Raw genomic sequence first — 20887 nt, forward strand, 5'->3', positions numbered from 1 at the left:
GTTGAAAAAAATCCATTTTGACACATCGGCGGACCCCCCTCTGCATTGAAAATGTCCAAAACTATTGATTTTCAACAGCCCTCAACTTGCCTTTCAATATAAAACACTTTCCCAAAAAGTTGAAAAAATTCCATTTTGACACATCGGCGGACCCCCCCTCTGCATTGAAAATGTCCAAAACTATTGATTTTCAACAGCCCTCAACTTGCCTTTCAATATAAAACACTTTCCCAAAAAGTTGAAAAAAAATTCCATTTTGATGCATCGGCGGACCCCCCCTGTGCATTGAAAATGTCCAAAACTATTGATTATCAACAGCCCTCAACTTGCCTTTCAATATAAAACACTTTCCCAAAAAGTTGAAAAAAATTCCATTTTGACACATCGGTGGACCCCCCTCTGCATTGAAAATGTCCAAAACTATTTATTTTCAACAGCCCTCAACTTGCCTTTCAATATAAAACACTTTCCCAAAAAGTTGAAAAAATTCCATTTTGACACATCGGCGGACCCCCCCCCCCTCTGCATTGAAAATGTCCAAAACTATTGATTTTCAACAGCCCTCAACTTGCCTTTCAATATAAAACACTTTCCCAAAAAGTTGAAAAAAAATTCCATTTTGATGCATCGGCGGACCCCCCCTGTGCATTGAAAATGTTCAAAACTATTGATTTTCAAAAGCCCTCAACTTGCCTTTCAATATAAAACACTTTCCCAAAAAGTTGAAAAAAAATCCATTTTGACACATCGGCGCCCCCCCCCCCCCCCTGTGCATTGAAAATGTCCAAAACTATTGATTTTCAACAGCCCTCAACTTGCCTTTCAATAAAAAAACACTTTTCCAAAAAATCGAAAATAATTCCATTTTGACACATCGGCGCCCCCCTGTGCATTGAAAATGTCCAAAACTATTGATTTTCAACAGCCCTCAACTTGCCTTTCAATATAAAACACTTTCCCAAAAAGTTGAAAAAAATTTCAGCTTGGCTCATTGACACCCCTAACATATCCATAATGTTCGAAAATAGATAATGATCATTGATCCAAGAATTAAATCAAATCGCAATCATGGCTGATAATGCTCACTTGTGATTTTTTCCCAATTGCTCGCTGCAGATAGAATCATGCCGTGATCACCCTCTCAATTATCAAATTCAACCACAGATCAAAATCACCACTGATAGAGGGCAAGAAAAAATCGGTAGTGATTTTTGTGAGATGATCTTTTGATAGTTAAGAGAGTGATCACGGCATGATTCTATCAGCAGTGAGAATTTTCTAAGAAATCATAAGCGATAATTATCAGCCACGATTGCGGTTTGATTTTTTTTTAATTATGATTTTCCCAGCACTGCTTAAGGTACACAACGAGAGACAACGCTTTATGCCTAATAGAAACGTAGAAAAGGGGGTTCCGCCAACTTACCCCAACCGCCAACTAGCACCGGGCTGGTGGAAAAACCCCTTGATGCCCAAATTGTTTTTAAATTTAAATTTTAAGTTTTTTTAATACAGTGCTTAAATTTTCAAGCGTCGTTGTAGTATTAATTTAATATAAAAAGTTTCGGGGTTGCGGGGTTTTAAGCAAAATTCATAAGTAAACTTCTAGTTATATAAGTGACAAATTTTGTAAACTGTGATACTGTACAGGGACTTCGTTTTTAAAATTTTCTATATTGATGAGGCCTTTATCAATCCAGTAGTTGTTCATTAACTAAAGAATTCTCATTCACCCTCTTTTCAACAACAGCTCGATAAAGTCCGCATCCGCCCGGTTATGATGTATCGATTCCGATCTTCATACGCATTTTATTGCAACCAAAATCCTTACAGCTACCATAACAGGAACTGTGCCCTGAAATGCGGGTTGATTGTCGTTAATTATTCTCCAATATGTAGCATCGATCCCTAGACGCGGAATGAACAGGAAAAGGGATAATAATCCAGCTGCTTGCCCGTGATACGAGTTTCGAACAAAAGACTGTTGGAAATTTATGATATACTTGGCTCCTAGATAAACTATTAAATCTTGCTTAAAAAATGTAAAATAATACACAGAACAAACAACTTTTTGGAAAAATGTTCGTCTTCCTTGGAAACATCATTTGAACATTTGCCGAACCACAATAGACACATTCTTTCGTGACGTTACAACGGTTTGATGAATATTGATTCCATAAATATGTTATAACTTTATCAAATACTTACAGCAAAATTTATTACAGATTCGGAAAACTGACAAAATTTCACGAAAGATTTCATCAACATAAACTTAATATACTGGAAGAGGATTGTTTCATGACCGATAATGTAACGTGACGTTACATCCTTTCTCAGAAAAGCGATATCTCATTGCGTTGTAACGTCACGAAAATCTTCAACTTTTCCATGACTCTGTGAGCCACGCTGCCGCTATTGTTTTGAGTGAAATTTTAAATATTGATCACATTGAGCCATTTCAATGATAATTTACTCGAATAAACATACGGGGTTGTCGAAAAATCATGATACAGTTCATTTTTTAAATTGTGGCTGAAATAATCGATTCAACCAAGAAAATTTTTATTTCATATCTATTGTGACTAGATTTAACCCATTGGACACATTTATTTATTTGACATGGCTCAATATGGTAGTTTAACGGAGCCGGACTATTAGGTTTTATCAAATATTTCACAAACAAAAATAAACAGACAGTATTGCTTTGCTTAACTTGGTAAGGAATCAGGTTCCCCATCCTAGTTTATAGTAAGATATTTGTATTGTTGGGCTTAAGCAAGTGGATTTATATGACGAAGCGAGCACAATTTACACGTACACTGAAATATTGCATATATTATAATGACAAAGATTCAGGGGAAAAGAACACGTCACATCGCCGTGATGTTGTGAAAGAATGACTTACATCCAGTCGTCGATTTGAAATGTCGACAAACACCAATAAACATTCCCCCATTTACCTTTTTCGTGCTCATCTGAGACCATGACCACAGCCAAAGTCTTTTTATCCGACTCTAAGCAATTGAGGCGATTTGGTGCGGTCACTCAGATAAGTCTCTGTAGCTCCAACTATGTCGTTGTAATCTCCCGTAAATTCGAATAGATAACCGTTTATATCGGATATTAATACCGCAGGCGATATGATAATGTAGCAGCTTCGATAGTGTATTTGGGCTTGCATCGGAAGAATTGGATCACGTCGGTGGAAAGAAGTATTCAGGGAACGAATTATTATTCACGCCCAGATACTAACCTGAGAACAAAGTTCGGAAGATCCCTCACAACCTTCCAACGGAGTGTGTAGGTGCATTCGTGTTTTGTAGGTCGAACCTTATATGAAATTTTGTTTATTTTCTGAATCTGTAATTAGGTTTGATGAAGGAGTTTATTTGAAAATGTTATAAACGATTTAAAGAACGAAGGTTCGTCAAATCATTGCAACGACAGAATGTGTTGATGGTATATAACTCCTTAAGAACTTGAGGGTACACATTCTGAATTTATAAATGTCACGCTAGTATAATTTTCTGTTCACGAAACAACTTGAAAGCGTTTTAATAAACCATACGAAGAAAAATTCGTAACTATATCTGATAAATCATTAAGGCGTCTGATATAAGTTGATTTATGTGACGTTACAACGCAAAGTGTATCCTGTTATAACTTTAGTTCCGTAAATCCAATAAAAGAAATTAGAGGCTTTTTAGAATGGTATTTTTGAATACAAAGAGAATCCGGAACATAAATTTTGAACAAAATTGTAATTTTCTGATAAAATTAAAAAAAGACATTTTTCGTGATGTTACAACACAGAAACAGTTAAAACATCTATTAGTTCAAAAAGTATAAGTGATCAAATATTTGAGAAAATCTTTCTAGTTTTATTATTCTACACTCCATAACGAACAAATCTCTTTAAACGGATAAAAAATTCAAAAACAGTTTCGTGAAATAGAACTTTTTTTAAAAGACAATAATTCAGAAATCATTTTTCCGTTAAATTCTACTTACTTGTCTATGTATTTTTCTACTATTTGGAAATATGTGATACCAAAATGAGACAAAACAAAAACGTTCTTCTGGTGTACAAGCCCGCGGAATGTGTCAATAGTAGATGCAATTTAATAGGGCTTGATACTCTAAGAGCCCCTCGAAATATTGCCAAAAAAATCAAATATTAATTATCCAGAGTTCCTTCGAGTCTTAAACAAGAACACTAGGCTTCGAAATTTGCGTAGGGGGAACCGAGGTGAGTTTAAACAGAAGAGCGCTGAACCTTGCCGTTAGGAATCTAGCAATAATGCATTTATTTTACTTTTATCGTGCCAAAAATCTCTCAATACACGCCAACGACGTTAAATGAATGGTTGAGTTTTTATGGTGACCACACTACCAATGTGAGCTAAAGTATACTTATGTAATATTTTTAAGTAGGTTAGTATAGCCAGATCATTATGTGGTATTAGATTATGACAGTATCATATGCGTTCCTTTTCATATTTGTAACACACCATAAAGTAATGAAATTCAAACGACATGTAAATCAATACGTAAACAATGTAAACATACAAAGATTGATTAAAAAATTTGATTGAAAATTACGTTAAAATCAATGCACTCAATTGGAGCATCAAAAAGCATACAATTTTACACTTTCAGTCGTGTAATATTACATGTCATTCATTTTACAGCAATATTCGAATAAAAATACATTGAAGTGCATTGGTTTTCCGTTTAAAGAAACTGTAATTTTCAATCCACATGTAAAATTATAATAAAATTCGTTGAAGAAATCGTGTGTATTTGTGGTGGAACTTAATTTTGCATTTATATTCATGCTCCAAATATGTGCATGAAAATAAACTTAAAATAACAAATATTTTTTTCTGTGAAGGTATATATTGTGAATTGTTGGTCAAATTTCACTTCTTAACTTAGGAGTGTTGAAACATCTTGTTTCAGCTCTCCTCGATTATGAGATTCTGGTCTTGTGATAATATTCTAATAAAATAAACTTTTCTGAATCAACCTCCAAAAAGGCAAGCTAAAATTATGACTTCAAGCTTCTAAGACCTATGAAATCAAAAGCTTCTTTTTTGTCGTTTTACAAGTGAGAGAATCGAAAGCCCGAAAGCGCTCGATTATTTATATTTTAAATTGCAAGTTCATTGAAACTAGAGAACTGTAACTAGCTGAACCTCTGAGACTGCCAACGTTCTTCTACCCTAAATAATAACAGTGATCGACAATGTTAGTTTATCAGTTCTAGAAAATTGATTGCCATAGAATATGCATTTGTTCCAATTGTTCACTCCTATCAGTTCCAGAAGTTTTGAGCGAAGTGGCCGTATTTCAAAATGAACCAAATGTTGTTGATATGGATATCAGTTTTGCTGCGCTCATAAGCCCGTGATCATAAATAGTATCATTGGTGATATCGACCATTTTAATCAATACAGAACGTACTCGGGAAAGGGGTGGAAAAATAATACATAACCAAACCAATGAATAATGAAAACTTCTTGATTCTACAATTTTCTCTGAGGTGCGAAACAGGGGCGGATCCAGAAAATAATTTCGAAGCGGGTCCGAACATTTGCTTTTGAAATGTTCATTGTTCAATACATCATATGTAAAAACCTTATTTAATTAAAATCATTTTAATGGTCGAATTTGATTTGGGAACGAATTTAGAACAAATGAAATAGAAACTATTTTAAAATTTCTCAACAAAATAAAAAATTTCGGGAGGGGTCTGGACCCCCAGGACCCTCCCCCTGGATCCGCCACTACCTGGAAAGTCTTGGCGAGTGCCCCGTATTTTCCAATATGCTGATATTCCGAATAACGCGAGAGACTCGCACATAGAGTCAATTTAATTTGATTTCAATGTTGCCTTTGTCGACTATTAGTGTGAGTTATCTTATGAATCTTCGCAAAAAGTTTCTCGTTATAGCAAAAGTTTGGGGGAAAACCTGGAAAACGAATATCATCAGTAGGTTTCTTGACTGCGGCAGTCCTTCCGAAAACTCCTGTACCTTGGTGGTATCAGTTTACACGTGAATTTGCTGTGTGACCGTCCTCTTCCACTCGGAACTCGGGGACGGAAATCCATTCGAACATTTGATATTTAAATTTTATATATCAATTTTGCAGTAACCTTTGAATTTAAATAATGAATAGTGAAGAATCAGAACAATAAGCGTAACTATCTGTGTTTTGTAAACTGCAACATATATTTGTGGTTCTATAGGAATCAAAATTAGCTCAATTTACATTTTTTTTTGCAAACTAGCTAGTCCTGCGAAACCGGATGCTTCCAAAGCACTATGCTTTGGCAAGTAACAAATTAGCCACACACTCATGTGAATGAAGAAAAAGTGTCTGAAACGAAAAAAAAAACAGTTGAACCATATGTGACTTACGTGACACAGATATCCTTCTTCCTTAGGCAAAAACGGAAGCAGCTGGTGATAAATGAACGAGTCATTTTTTAATCGGATTAAATATCTCCTCCCGGTAAAACATATCGGAAAGAAGTTCCGTTCGGCGTACGCCTATGTATGTATTTCATGAGGGGTCTTTAACTTTTTTCTCTTATAACGCTTGATATTTTTTTTTTCGTATATTATCATCTGTGGATTTGCTTCTGCCTATTTATATGCCATATTCAAGAAATAATAAAGTGCAGTGCACAGTGGTATGAAGAAACTAACAAAAAGAGTTGTTCGAGAATTGCATTGACGTGATCAAAAAAAATTGTTTCGTCGCTTTTGATCATGCCCAAGCTAAATAACTGTACATGTGCCAATAGTAGCAAAATAAATCAACATAATTATTACCGATTGACACTATTTAAACATTTTCAATAATAACATATGCACGTAGTAGTAGATTGGAACATATACAGTAGGATGTGACAAAATTCAGGTTCCAGCTCCGAGTAATTTTTTGGGTTCCATGTTGGACCAAAGCTGTGCTCGATCGGTAAAACTATATTTTGGCGATTACGATTTATTCTTCACTTGGGATTTATTATGGAAAAATCGACTTTCACAAAATAAAATCGCTCTTCTTCTTCGGTTCTAAAAATTGTTTGACAAGTGTTGCCCATAGGACATGTAACAAAGAAACAAACCGCAATATCACTTGCGGCGTGCGGAAAAATGTATTAACCCATTAATACCTAACTAACTATACGTGGTAGATAAAAAGAATAACTCCTATTACTCAATGAATAACGTAAAACAGGTACTATCCACGAGTTAATATTGTGCGCATATATTTTTGCTGCATACGTTTAGAAAAGATAGAGCGGTTAAACCGGTTTGGTTTTGATTCGATTTCTCAAGGGGTTACAAGTTTTTGTAAGTGTGAAGAAACGGTTTTTGTTAAATTAGATATTCTGAAAGTACATTCGTTGCAGAATTTCAACTTGAGGTATAGCTCTTTATAGACTGCTACCAGTTGACCACTCAAAGACAGTGCGTAATATTCGATATGCGGGACCGTTGATTTGCTGCACTCAATTATCTCGTAATTGTAATATTTTTTAGAAAGTTCCTTTACGGCAATCACGATATCTCGGGAACCCAATACTGAAATTGCAGGCAATGTTTTAAGAGAATTAAAAATCATCCAACTTCTTAGCTGAGAGGATAGATAAAGACTAGTTTTACGTTTTCGTATCTTATTTGACGTTTTGTGCTGTAAAAGAAGTTGGCGTCCCTATTATAAAAATAATAATATCGTTTTCTTCAAAACCAGTGTAAATATTACATGTATTGTTTTCAACACCGAAAATTATTTATTTTAAAAGAACACTAAAAATAATTAGTACAATCTCTAGCAGTCGATGTTGATTCAATCGGTACAGCAGCCACGAGGGATAAAGACTATAGGGCAGCTGGTCCACAAGCAAGTCGATATAAATTAGAGTAAGAGTGTACATAATAGGGTGATGAGCCTATTTTCACCATACTAAGCAAGGTGCCTCCCTAATTCAGTAATTTCTTGCCTTACGATAAATGGAATGCGTAAAAATTGACATCAACCGCTTTGCTTCTTTGTTAACCCATTCATGCCCATGTTGTTTGTGGACAACAACGTTTTTAAACAGCTATAACTGAAGTTATTGAAATTAGTCTGATTGGATTCCGATGGACCAGTGCTGCCAGGGACAGTTTACGTTGACGACGGAAAATGATTTTTTCATATACCTTCGTTGTGCTGCAATATTATTGAAAACTGATAAAACTTATCAATTTAGACTGTCGTTGGCTACGTTTTCCACGTAATTGGACTATTGTTATTATTCTAGGAGAATTGTATTGAGCATTAGAAGGTAAAAATTGACCAGCTTCTAGCACTGCCATGGAAGCACCTATCTTTATGAAAATAGGCTTTTCGTGTTTCTTGGCCCCACCGTTTTCAAGGAAAAATAGTTTTGAAACCCTACAAGCACTAGAAAAAAGTTGGGCATGAAAGGGTTAAGAACCAATATAATAACACAAATGCGTTGAAAATAGTAAAATTCTCGTGTTTGAGCACAATGAAAACTCGAATCGAGTGGCCTCATTGTTGCGCTACCATTTGACTCAAAGCGTTGAACAAAGATGGCAGACACTGCTCTAACCAACGGCTTCAAATGGGTAGGGTGATAATAGAAACATGGCGCAAATAGGCTCATCACCCTACGTTTGTTTGGGTTAGAACCACGCTCGATTTTCAATTAGAAGCCGCCAACCTTGGTTCAAACAAACGACTTTATAATACTTAGTTTAATTTTCAAAAAAGAAGTTTTCCATTGAATTGTAGCACCATAGTTTTTCTTTGCTTTTAGTCTTTTTTAATGGATAACAATATTTATTCGTTCATCTAACACATCGAGACAAACATGTCAAATGGTCTTAAGAACAAATGAAAACCCCTCTTTGTTTATTTGCTCTTACGATTATTACGGCATGATCTTGAAATTTTCAAATATTTTTTCAGTTTATAAGGAAAGCATCTGATATTGACAAACATACTAGATTAAATGATAAGGAGCAAACGTAGAAGCGACCGCGTTATTAACAAAAGAGTAAGTTAAACATAAATTACCATTTTCACTTAGGACCTTTCCACAAGTTCGTCTGTATATGCTGCGTTGGTTTTATTTAAAGCCCTGTGGTGTCCGACGGGCTAAAATCTTTTTGCAGTATTTCAGCCAAGAATAGCGCCACTGGAAACTTGCTCCCATGTCGTAAAAGGCGACTAACAACATGTTAGGTGTTCCTAGATATTGCTCCGTACCGAAGACTTAACCTGAACGGACCATAAGGTTTTGCATTCTTTATTGAGTGAATCACTGACATATAGCCATCTTTTCTAATTCGCTATTCCCGATTGTGTACCAATGTTGAAGTCTAATTCTACACTAAGTAACAGCATATTTTAATATACCGGCTCTTTCACGCCAAGGTATAACTTTCAAAGCTTTGGTTTAAAAAACGTATTTTAAAACAAACTTTCATGTTGGAAATTTATCGAATTGGCCTAAGATGAAGCTGTCGAATTACATAAAAAGTTTTTTGTGTGGCAAGCGAACTGTAGATGTGTCAAAATATGCCAGTTTTTTTTATTAAATCTGGAACCCTCTACCGACTAATCTGCATTGACAAATACCTCCAAAAGTGACTTCTTGAGGTCTCATGAAGGTCTGACACTAGCTTTGTACTACTTTTGCTTTGCTTTAGTGGTAAACATTTCAACACTCCAGAACTTCACTCTGTCAGAAAATGTAGGGCCATCAGAAGAAACTTCGTAAAATCGCACTCCTGGCTCTTTCTTCAGAATTATCCAGTGCAGTACTCCGCGTCACACTTTCGAGTTTGAACCGCTCATATGGTAGTCGGTCTTTGCCAGTATTGTTCTTCTCCCATCCATTCTTCTTCTGGGCTGCCGATGGATCAAGAGTTATGTTAATTATATTTATTACGCATAATAAACATGTCGTTTGCAATTTGTCATTTAACCCAATTATGGAAACGTGTCTGATAGGGAGAGTGGAGATGCCAACTTGTCCATAACATTTCGCAGTGAATTTCTTCACATTCATTTGGTATATCTTTTCTACTTTTTGTACGCTTGCTTTGTACTGCAAACTTTGGAAATGATCCTTGAAGTGCTAATAAGAAGCAATACTCCCGATGGTTGTATTTTTGGAGTTCAAACTGCTCTTTTAGAATTCTCGAAAATTGATCGCGAGTGACTTTCGTACATATTGCTAGGACCATATTGTCTATAGATGAATAGATACCTCTATTATATTCCGGTGTTGGTTCTATTAAGTTAGTGTTGGCACCCTATATGCGGTCACAGGTGAAACTGAAATTTTCTAACCAAAACATAAACTACAAACTACAATTCTTCTGAACCTACTATTCAGCTAAATCTAACCATTAACTCACAAAAATGTATAGTTGGTGGGAATCGAGTACCGATGCACAATCATGCACGGCCAGGTCCCATGCAAATCTGACTCAGACATCACTCCGTTAAAAGATTAATGACTTCTTTTAACAAAGAGGGATTGACTGGTAGTCTTCTACAAAGTTGTAGACAATAGGGATCTTTAATTTGGAAAACTTGTGCCAGTTTTTCATATGTATTGGTAGCGGGTGTCCTTACGAGTACACTCATATCATTCTTAAGCCTTAATTATTATTTTATGATTTTTAGATTTAAAAAAACCAAATTAAATTCAACCAGCAAACTGACAGTTGGTACTTTGTCAATCCGCTAGCAGCCTGCCATTCCAAGTTTAATCTGCAAACTATGGTAGATCTGATAAGGCAACCCATAGAGTCGTGCAAGTCTCATGGGTTTGGATGTGTTATTGTCCTAAAAGGAAACAAACTAAAAAATGTTTTTTTCAGTAGTTTCGGGCCAAAAAATTGAAAAAGGACTGAGATATTAACTCACGGTACTAATCTGCATCAGAATATGCCTTAACCCGCACACCCCTAAAGATCCCTATTAAATTTTCTTTCTAATTTTCACTAACAGTGATAATACGATGCATACAGTGCCACCTAGCGCACTAGTGCGTTTTCTCCATGCAAATTATCGAAAAATCCCATACAAACTTCAGGCACGTTGGTCCGGTAGCTAGACTTGGCCGATTTGCTTCAAATTTAGAGCAAATACTCCTGGTGGGATTGGGAATCGACTTAGGCCGACTGAGTTTTCAAAAATTCATTTTTTCCTAGTCTAACACCACTCCTATCCTGCGACACTTGTGGATGATGCAGAGAATTCCTCGGTCATAAAAGTCACAAGTGTAGAACTAACATTCCTTCCCATCCCAGAATTGACCTGCATGGGCGTGGCAGTCTTAGTCTCTTTAGGTTGCACGTTGAGTATGAGGCACTACAACCAAGTATCATACATTTGGTTCAATATACAATTTCAACAGGCATTGATCAATCACGGGAAACTCATGGGCGGTCAATTAAGCTAAGCTAATATGTTGCTTTTTTTCCTTTTTTGTTAACGACAAAGAGTAAGTCAATTTTCCTTTTTTATGTTTTAACGACATTCAATTAGCAAGGGACTGGAAAATGAAGTATATTTTTCAATATTAAGAGCCATAGTACTCAAGGGAGAGCAAGGGGTTGAAGGAAGAAAGTTTTAGAAAAGCATGGAAAGGGTCATATGAGCAAGCTTAGAGTTTACCGGCGACTTAACCCTTTGTCTGATACCGCAGGAGTTAGGACCTTTTGCATTAGAAATGCGAATCACCTGAGCCTACGGCATGTCCGGACGAGCGTAAAGTAACTTGTTACTTCATGCTGTCGGAACCGACAAAAAGTTAAGTCACGGTAAACTTCCACACTAAGCTTTTCACTAATATGGTGTATTGGTTTTATTTATATGTGACAAATATGCTTAAAACTCTCAAGATGAATTGAATGACTTTCAGTTTCAGCTTTTTTTAAATTTTCAGAACAAAAACTAGGTTTGGAAGTGTATACATGACAATATATATGACTCTTTAATCTTGTTGCTTGAGAATTGGAGTCATGATTGAAATAGGGTTTTTGTAGAAACACGAGTATACGTTGAAACCAGACTTACCTGCAGAGTTTGAATGAGACATGTATAAGCTCTTTCATTCTTTTAGTAACTCATCGAGGTATCAATTACTAAAATTTACTCACATATACCGTTTAGTGCTTTGTTTTGGTAAAGCATAATGCACACCGTTGTTCTAAGCTTTACTTATTATTGTAATTTTTTTTGCTTTTGTAATCCGTTTTGTTGATTTGGATAAGTGCGCTAACGACAAAAATCCAAAAGCAGCCACTCTCGCTGTGGAGGATAAGCCGAACAAGCATAGCTTTCTGCTACAACTAACACTACGGTGTCTTCCGGAATTTTTCGCTGAGTGCAAAAAATCGATTATTAGATATCACAGTCGCTAGGGAGATTCCAATAAATCTCATCAGCTTAATCAGAATTCCTTTTCTTGCTGAGAAACGCAAAAGGTGTTTTCGTTTTTAGAGATAACATCAATCCGGCGCTAATTTAGTCCAGGGCACCCCCCCTTCATAGGCTGAAGTGGGCTTTCCCTAATCATCTGTTGTATCTCCATCTATTTAGGTGATGCATGACTATCAATACTGTTTCTACTGTACCGTCCGTATTCATTCACAATTTTTTTTCTGGATATTGACACAGAATCCTATATGGTCTCGTCAAAATAATGGTTACTCGTAGAGCAGCTCTTTCTAAGCCATTATTGGTTTGATATTTAAATTGTATTTAGCTGGGATTTGATCTATTTTTTTGTAAATTCATTCATAAAGAAAATAAATGTTTGCCACTTACTGATACGAAGTATAGATTTATAGTAACACTAGCTAATACCCATCGCGCGTTACTGCGACTTTCAACGAAATAGGAGGAAAACACAATTTGTTCCGAAGCGCCATGTGACGGGCAGATAATCTCCAACCAATATCACACAAACACGGTCCAGAACAAATGCCTACGATGTATAAATTTTTAAGACAATCGGTTAAGCCGTTTGGGAGTCCATAAATCATATACATACAAACATTGACTGGATTAAATCGTAATACATTTTTGAGATTGTATTTTGCATCATTCAACTAAATCGCTTCTGCAGTAGAGTAGAATATTTTGCAATTACTAGAACAAGTTTGATCAAAATGTGACTGACACCTAAGGTGCAGGATTGTTAAACTAGCAAAGATTTTTAAACTTACTGGGGTATTCCTCTTTGACGCATTTTAAATTATGCGCTTTATGACGCATTTTAAATTATGCGTTGATTAAATCAAGTATTTTTTAATTTGAAATAGTAATACTATGCGTCCATAAAATTTTTGCTTTTTGGTAAATTTATGTAATTCTAAGTTAATCAGATAATCTGAATCCATAAATTCGTTTGGGAGTAGGTATAACAAAAGTCTACCAGCTTCGAATTGCCTTCATTAATACATTATTCTCAATCGATTATCATATAGAACGTAACATATAAATATATAAATTTGTAATTATTCAAAGAGAAATTTCGAGCAAATTTTACATTAACTTTTAAATGAAGGTGTTTGAAAATTGGGGTCACGAATCACAAAAAGTTAACAAGTGCTGAGTGCCTTGAACGTTTACGTTCGAAAATAGCTAATACTACTTTTCATCTAAATTAAACTCCATATATTACATACATCAATCAACTTTCCATAGAAATATGATTTGTGAAGTTACCCCAGCTCTTGGTATTAATTAAAAATCTTAGAATGAATGCATACTGTGTACCAACTAAACAATTAGCCGAATTGATCCTACAGCCATGCATTGGGTTCCCAATTCTAGCCCAAAAGCAAACAAACGCTCAAGCTGACTGTAATCTGCCACTCAAATTGAGTTATGCTCCAAAACAGCAGAGATGTGGTACGCTCTGCTAACTCACATAGAACTAACCAGCATCCGCCGCTTCATTCAGTCTATCTGCTGCGCCCCAACCCAAACAACATGGGAGGTTGGTAGGGTAGGGCTCCTTTCTGCATTCACCGGAATGCATAAAAAGGGCAAAAGTTTCGTTATCTATCATATGGGCAAAAGTTGCAACTATCGTAGAGTTTATTCTCCGGAGAGATAAAGATTTAATTCATCGGGTCAGAGTCTGCTTCTTTCTTAATTTGTTACACTCGATTCGCTTCAGTTCTAATTGAATGGCTTTCTTTCGGTGCCATGCCAGATCAGATGGATGGTTTCCTCGTCAACCATATGTGTTGATTTAGGACGCAATAAAAGCTGTGAAAATTTTATCACTCGTCTCAAAGTTTTTATTCACTGTAAATTGTTCGTTTATTAGGGGAAGTTTGCATAAGATGGTCACGGTCTTAGTTTTTATGATGATTATTCTAGGTTCCATTATGGATCTGTCAACTTATCGTGCTGAAAAAGCCCTTTATAACGCAGATATTTTTGCCTAAATCAAAGCTGGAAATTCATAGAGTTACAATTCTTCATTAGTAATTAGGACCAAGTTGAGACCAGTTAGGCGATAAATTTAATCTAGTACCAAAATTGACACTAGTTAGACACAAAATTCAAAAAGTCATATGTCTTTGCTGGTTCCGAATGATGTCACGGGTAGGCAAGTAGGGGAGCCCGGGGCTAGTTGGCGGTTGGGGTAAGTTGGAGAAACCCCCTTTTCTCCGTTTTTATTAGACATAAAGCGCTGTCACTCGTTGTGTATCTCAAGTAATGTGAAACGCATTATCCAATGTGTTTTTGTTGCGAAACTTTATGTTTTGTAGAAGCTGTGGGCGATATTGTGTTTTTGAGCATACTTTGTAAATTTTCTTAATTTTGAACATTTTGTGTTATTTAAGGTGATTTTCTATCTATTCCCCGAATGATTATATTTTTCGATAGTACGTGAAAAGAGCTCCGAGCGTCCGTATAGATTTTCTACCTATTCATACCCAAAAGTAATTTTTTAAATGCTTTTTTATAAAATATTCGGTAGGGGTAAGTTGGCGGTAACGCACACGGAGCAAGTTGGCGGTACTATTTGTAGTGGAAAATAGTAACCATATATTTGTATTCCGGAAATTCACTCCACAGTAAGAGAAACTTTTTCTTGTGTCTCTCGTCAATGCAGGGGACAATTATTTCAGCTAATCGCCTGAAGAATTTCGAAAATTTGCTTTTGAATATGGAGTACGCGTCGAAGTCAAAATGACGGGGTATGGAGACTGAAATATAATTAAAAGTGGCGAATACTATACAGTTTTATTGAAATGACAATCGGCACATTTCATATGGACCACTTATGTAATTGTATTTTCATTGGATTGCTTATTTTCTGGCAGTCCGCCAACTTACCCAACACATACCGCCAACTTACCCCGATGCTGGGGTAAGTTGGCGGCTTTTCCGCGTCACATATTTTTGTCTCTAGAAATGAAGACAACGTATCAAACATTTTAATAAATTCAGAGATGTTGCCAACAGTCTACCCTTTCATGCAACGTGTTCTATTTTACAAGATCTACCAAAATCAAAGCGGTAAAAAATGAAAACTGAAAACACCGCCAACTCGCCCCGGTCTCCCCTACCCCTCCCCTTCTAAACGCGTTACGTAATTTATGAATGGTCCCTTACTTACGTAGTAAAACAACTAGTATTTAAACTGGTATTGCCACGAGTAACATTTCCCCTGACAGCACGAAACCTGACGAAACGTTAACGTCAACCATACACTGGGGTACAAATGTACCCCACGCCAATTTTGACACCTGCTTCCAGGAAGGCTATAAGCAAACTGGCTATACCACCTTTTCTTACTCTTAGTAGGAACTCTGAACTGAATTATGGTTAGGGTATCAGTTCGATAAATGCCGAATTCTCGTCTTTACACGACTCCAAAGAAGTCGTGGGATACATTTGTACCCCAGTGCAACGTTCTAGGGTTAATATTGAAAAATATTTGACACTTTCCAGTTCCTTGCTAATTAAATGGCGTTAAAATATAAAAAATTACCTGCGAGTTCATAATAATCGGTTGATTAGGTCGCTCGTAGCATTTTTTTTAAAAATAAACGTGCTAAAAATTCAAATGTCAATATAATGGTAAAAAAAATCACGACGCATATTTGGGTTTGATTTTTCAATACCAAATACTACCAAAACTTAGCTTCCGGCCATTAACCCCTTCATGTCCATGTTGTTTATAGACAACGACGTTTTTAAACAGCTATAACTTTTGATTGAGGCAAGATTTACTCACAAAATTAGGTAAGGCTAATAAATGTGACTATTGCCTTTCTTTAGAGTATTAACAGTTACAAGAATCAGCTCTAGGACTGAAATTATTGCAATTGTCTGATTGGATTCCGATGGAGTAGTGCTGCCAGGGACAGTTTACGTTGACGACGGGAAAATAATTTTTCGTTTTTCTTCGTTATGTGCCAATATTATTAAAAACTGACAAAACTTATCATTTTAGACTGTCTTTAGCCACGTTTTCCACGCAATTGGACTATCGTAAATATTCTAGGAGAGTTGTATTGAGCATTGAAAGGTAAAAATTGAGCAGCTTCTAGCACTCCGAGGGAAGCACCATCACCAATAAAAACCGATTTAATCCACCTATCAGTGAGACGAGACATTTCTTACACATATCACTGTTGAATTATTCATTAGTTTGCCGAACACACACAAAGTTGGCAAGCAACTAGATGTGAAATAAGCACAGTTTCGAGTCCTGCACGAATATTACTTCGAATAAACTGAATAAATTATAGAAAAATAAAACAAATAAAATTTAAAATAATTATGAAGCAAAAAATAGAAAAAAGTTATTCATAAAATGGATAGAATGATTAATATAAATCAAATTAGCTCAAATGAAAATTAGACAATAGTAGGTAAAAAGTTATGAATTTAAGAGGGTAAATTAAATTGTTTCAAGCTAACAAACTATCATCCAATAAGAAAAAAGCACTGACTAAACGGAATTATTAAAATGAAGAAACTAAAAAAAAATAATTCAATAAAATGATTAAAATAAATGAAATAAATAATATGAATAAAACCAAAAAAAATATTGAAATTATAAGACAAATAATATGAATAATATGGATAAAATTAACCCATTCCGGTTTTCTTAAAAGTGTTAGAATAAAGAAACACGAAAAACCTGTTATGATCAAGATAGATGCTTCTCTAGCAGTGTTAGAAGCTGCTCAATTTTTACATACCGATCCATAATACACATCTCCTGCAAATTTTTCACTAGTTCGATTGGGCAGAAAAGATAGCCGAAAGCAGTCCTAAATTGATTTAATTTATCAGTTTTCAACAATATTTGAAGACAACCAAGATATATCAAAATATAATTTTTCACCGATAACTGAGAGTCTCTGGCAGCACTGATACAGTGAAATCCAATCAGAACAGTAGCAATAACTTCAGTTCTAGGGATATTTCTTGTAACTATTAGCACTCAAATAAACGGTGGTAGTCACAATTACTCGTTTTACTTTTTGTGAGTAAATCTTGTCTAACTCCAAGGTTATAGCTGTTTGAAAATGTTGTTGTTCATAAATAACAGGGTAAGCAGAGGGTTAATAAAATCAATAAAAGAATAGAATGAATAAAATAAACAAAATTAAGACAGTGATAACATGAATAAAAATGTTTTATTTCTATAGATTTTATCATTTTGTTTGTTTTTAAGCAATAAAAGGATGCATGAGATAGTAAACTGATCGGAATGCATACAAAGAATGAAATGAACATAATAAATAAAATGAGATCCAATAAACAGATTGAATCAAAAGAATGCTGAACGAAAAAAATCAATAACATGAATTGATCATATATTTATTTATTTTTGCTTCTTAAGGAGTGTCTCTTGTAACTTATTCATAGGTAAACATAATTCCATTGTAAAAAAATTAAAGAAAAATGACGGTCTGAATTGCCCCGTAGGGATGTCCGAATTACCCCTACATTGTAAAAGGCTGGAAAAACGTAGAGGTTTGCAAATCGTCGCCTAGAGTGGTGCAAATGAACCTTTTATGGCACCAAAATGCAGCTGAGGTTTCAAACTAACAATTAGGACTTTTGACCGGTAACTTTTTTCACATCTATCCGCGATTTGCTTAAGTAGGTCCGAATAGCCCCGGGTTCCAATCAATAAATTGAATCAAAAGAATGCTGAATGAAAAAAATCAATAACATGAATTGATCATATATTTAAAGAATGTCAAATATTTAAAATGAAAAAAAAAACAAAGCGAATATAATCCATGAAATGATCTGGAAAAATTAGTATATAGAATAAAATTAAAAAAAAGTTATATAAATGAAGTAAATGAATAAAACGAATTTCACGATTTCCAAAACCATTGTTTCGGAATATTCTGAAGTGTTTGTGCAAAGAGCTTGTTTTCGTTCTTCTGTTCTTGAAGGCGTTTTAAGATTATCTCGTGTTTCTACTTTATTGATGGGCCTTAATTAGTCATCAGGAAATCTAGAAATTAGGAATTTGTTTTGGAATTAAAAGATATCTTTTTGGTCACAGATATCTAAAAATGATTATTGGGCAGAATAGAATTTTCAGGTCCAGTATTTTAACGCGTAATTGGAGATAGTAAACTGAGATAAGGCCACCTGTAAATAGTATTCATTTGCATTGAAGTATATAGAAAAGAGTGTCAAGTGTCTAGGTTATGTTGGCAATTATTTTATTGTCGATAGCACAAAAGCCGTACATACAGTCGATTGCAATGCAGTCTCTTTCCACCCATCCTTATCATTTGAGAATTGTTTCGTTCGGAATTCTCGTTCTGAAGATATGGGTTTATGAGTCCTACACAAAACAATAACATGACAAAGCAATGGTTCAAACTACCAGAATAAGTATTTAAATTCATCGAAAAGCCAGTGGTCATTGAAAATAGGCTTGGACTGTTTTTGAGACACGAACATTCTTGAAATTGGTCGGTGTTAAGTCAGGCCGGACTAAGTGACAAAATATTGATTTCGAGAAAAACAAGTTTAAAGTTTGAATCGCAGTATCCTTTACATCATGATTGGAAATTAATTTTAACCGTAATTCTTGTTTATTGTTACATATTTCAAATATGGCAAGAGTCGAATGTAGCTGACGAAATTCTGTATCCATTGCTATGATTATCTCATTTTTTGATGTTTTGCGACTTAGTCCGGTCTGACTTAACACCGACCAATTACAAGTTGTATTTTTGCACATAAATATGCTTTTAGTCACATTGATCATGAAAAATGGGGATGGAGTTCTCAGTACAACTCAGAATCAGTTGTAGTTAAAATGTAATATGTATGACTGTCCATGTACTGCGATTTTAATCCTCGCTAATTTACGTGTAGAATACGGAGCACTCAAACGAAACGTCTATTGAATTGTCCAATGCGTGTCCAAATTCTGGCATTAAAGCTACAATTGAAGCGCTCTCAGCATAAGGCAAATTTGGGGAATTGAAACCATCGCTATAAGTTAAAGGCATCCTTTTTCTGGGATGTAAGTATAGATCGATAGTTCAGGGGTCTTTGGGCGCCATTTTCCCGGATCTAATTTGTGGATATTTTTTGGAATTTGATCCGTTATTCCAATACAATGAATCTGCATTTTGAATAATATTAACCCGAAACAGGTGTTCTCAATTTTCAAATGACACACTTGATCATATGTTCCATTGAAAATTCGTGGGAAGTCTATTTTCAACTTTTTTGTTTTCAAATAACCACCCGATGGAGCAATAACATAAAAATAGCAAATTGGGATTTATTTAGCAGATTTTTTATATATAATGCGACAGAATAACGAACAATGGTTAAAAATACAACAGGAATACACTGATATGGTAAAACAGCATTTAAATGAGCTAAAAAGCCTTACTGCTAGAGCCACAATAATAACAAGAAAAGTGCACGTTATTGTTTATATTTTGGACTGCTAATGATATACGGTTGTGAAACTTTGGTAGTGTATATTTACTATGAGGGACTTCTGGCTGGTTCAGTAAATTTTTGATAAAAGCAAGAGGTGCATTTTGCACCGGGGATGCGTTTTACCCCATCACGCACGGGATTTTGAAAATATCCTTTTTGTGAGAAATGGCATACATTTGATTGAAAATTTCTTATAAAATGGTTTATAATAAAAGTTGACAACATATTGTGGCCAACTAAATAATACTTGTATAAAGATATCCTCAATATTTGAAATCAATCGACAAAGATTTGTAGCCGCTACCAGTCCGTTCGATTTGTAAAAGGGTCCGCTTTCTCATCAGCAAATCATAACTTCTGTAGGGGAGACCGGAGCTAGTTGGCGGTGTTTTCAGTTTTCATTTTTTATTGCTTTGAGTTCGGTAGATCTTTCAAAATAGAACACGTTGCATGAAAAGGTAGACTGTTGGTAACATCTCTGAATTTTATTAAAATGTTTGATACGTTGTCTTCATTTCTAAAGACAAAAAAAGTAACGCGGAAAAGCCGCCAACTTACCCCAGCCTCGGAATAAGTTGGCGGTATGCATGGGGTAAGTTGGCGGACTGCCAGAAAATAAGCAATTCAATAGGAATACAATCACATAAGTGGTCCATATGGAATGTGCCGATTGTCTTTTCAATAAAACTGTATAGTATTCGACATACCTCATTATAATTCAGACTCAATACCCTGTCATTTTGACTTCGACGCGTACTCCATATTCAAAAGCAAATTTTCGAAATTCTTCAGGCGTTTGGCTGAAATAATTGTCCTTTTCATTGACGAGAGACACAAGAAAAAGTTTCTCTTACTTTGAAGTGAATTC

The 20887-nt window shown here is 35.3% G+C and overlaps 1 protein-coding gene across 4 annotated transcripts in view; it reads left to right on the forward strand.

Moving 5' to 3' along the window:
• The window catches only part of LOC131677816 (aminopeptidase N), an 84188-nt gene that overhangs the window by 21692 nt on the left and 41609 nt on the right, over positions 1-20887 (forward strand). The gene's annotated exons all lie outside the window — the stretch shown is intronic.

This window comes from Topomyia yanbarensis, chromosome 1 (genome assembly GCF_030247195.1).
Source record: "Topomyia yanbarensis strain Yona2022 chromosome 1, ASM3024719v1, whole genome shotgun sequence".
NCBI classification, from domain to species: Eukaryota; Metazoa; Arthropoda; class Insecta; order Diptera; family Culicidae; genus Topomyia; species Topomyia yanbarensis.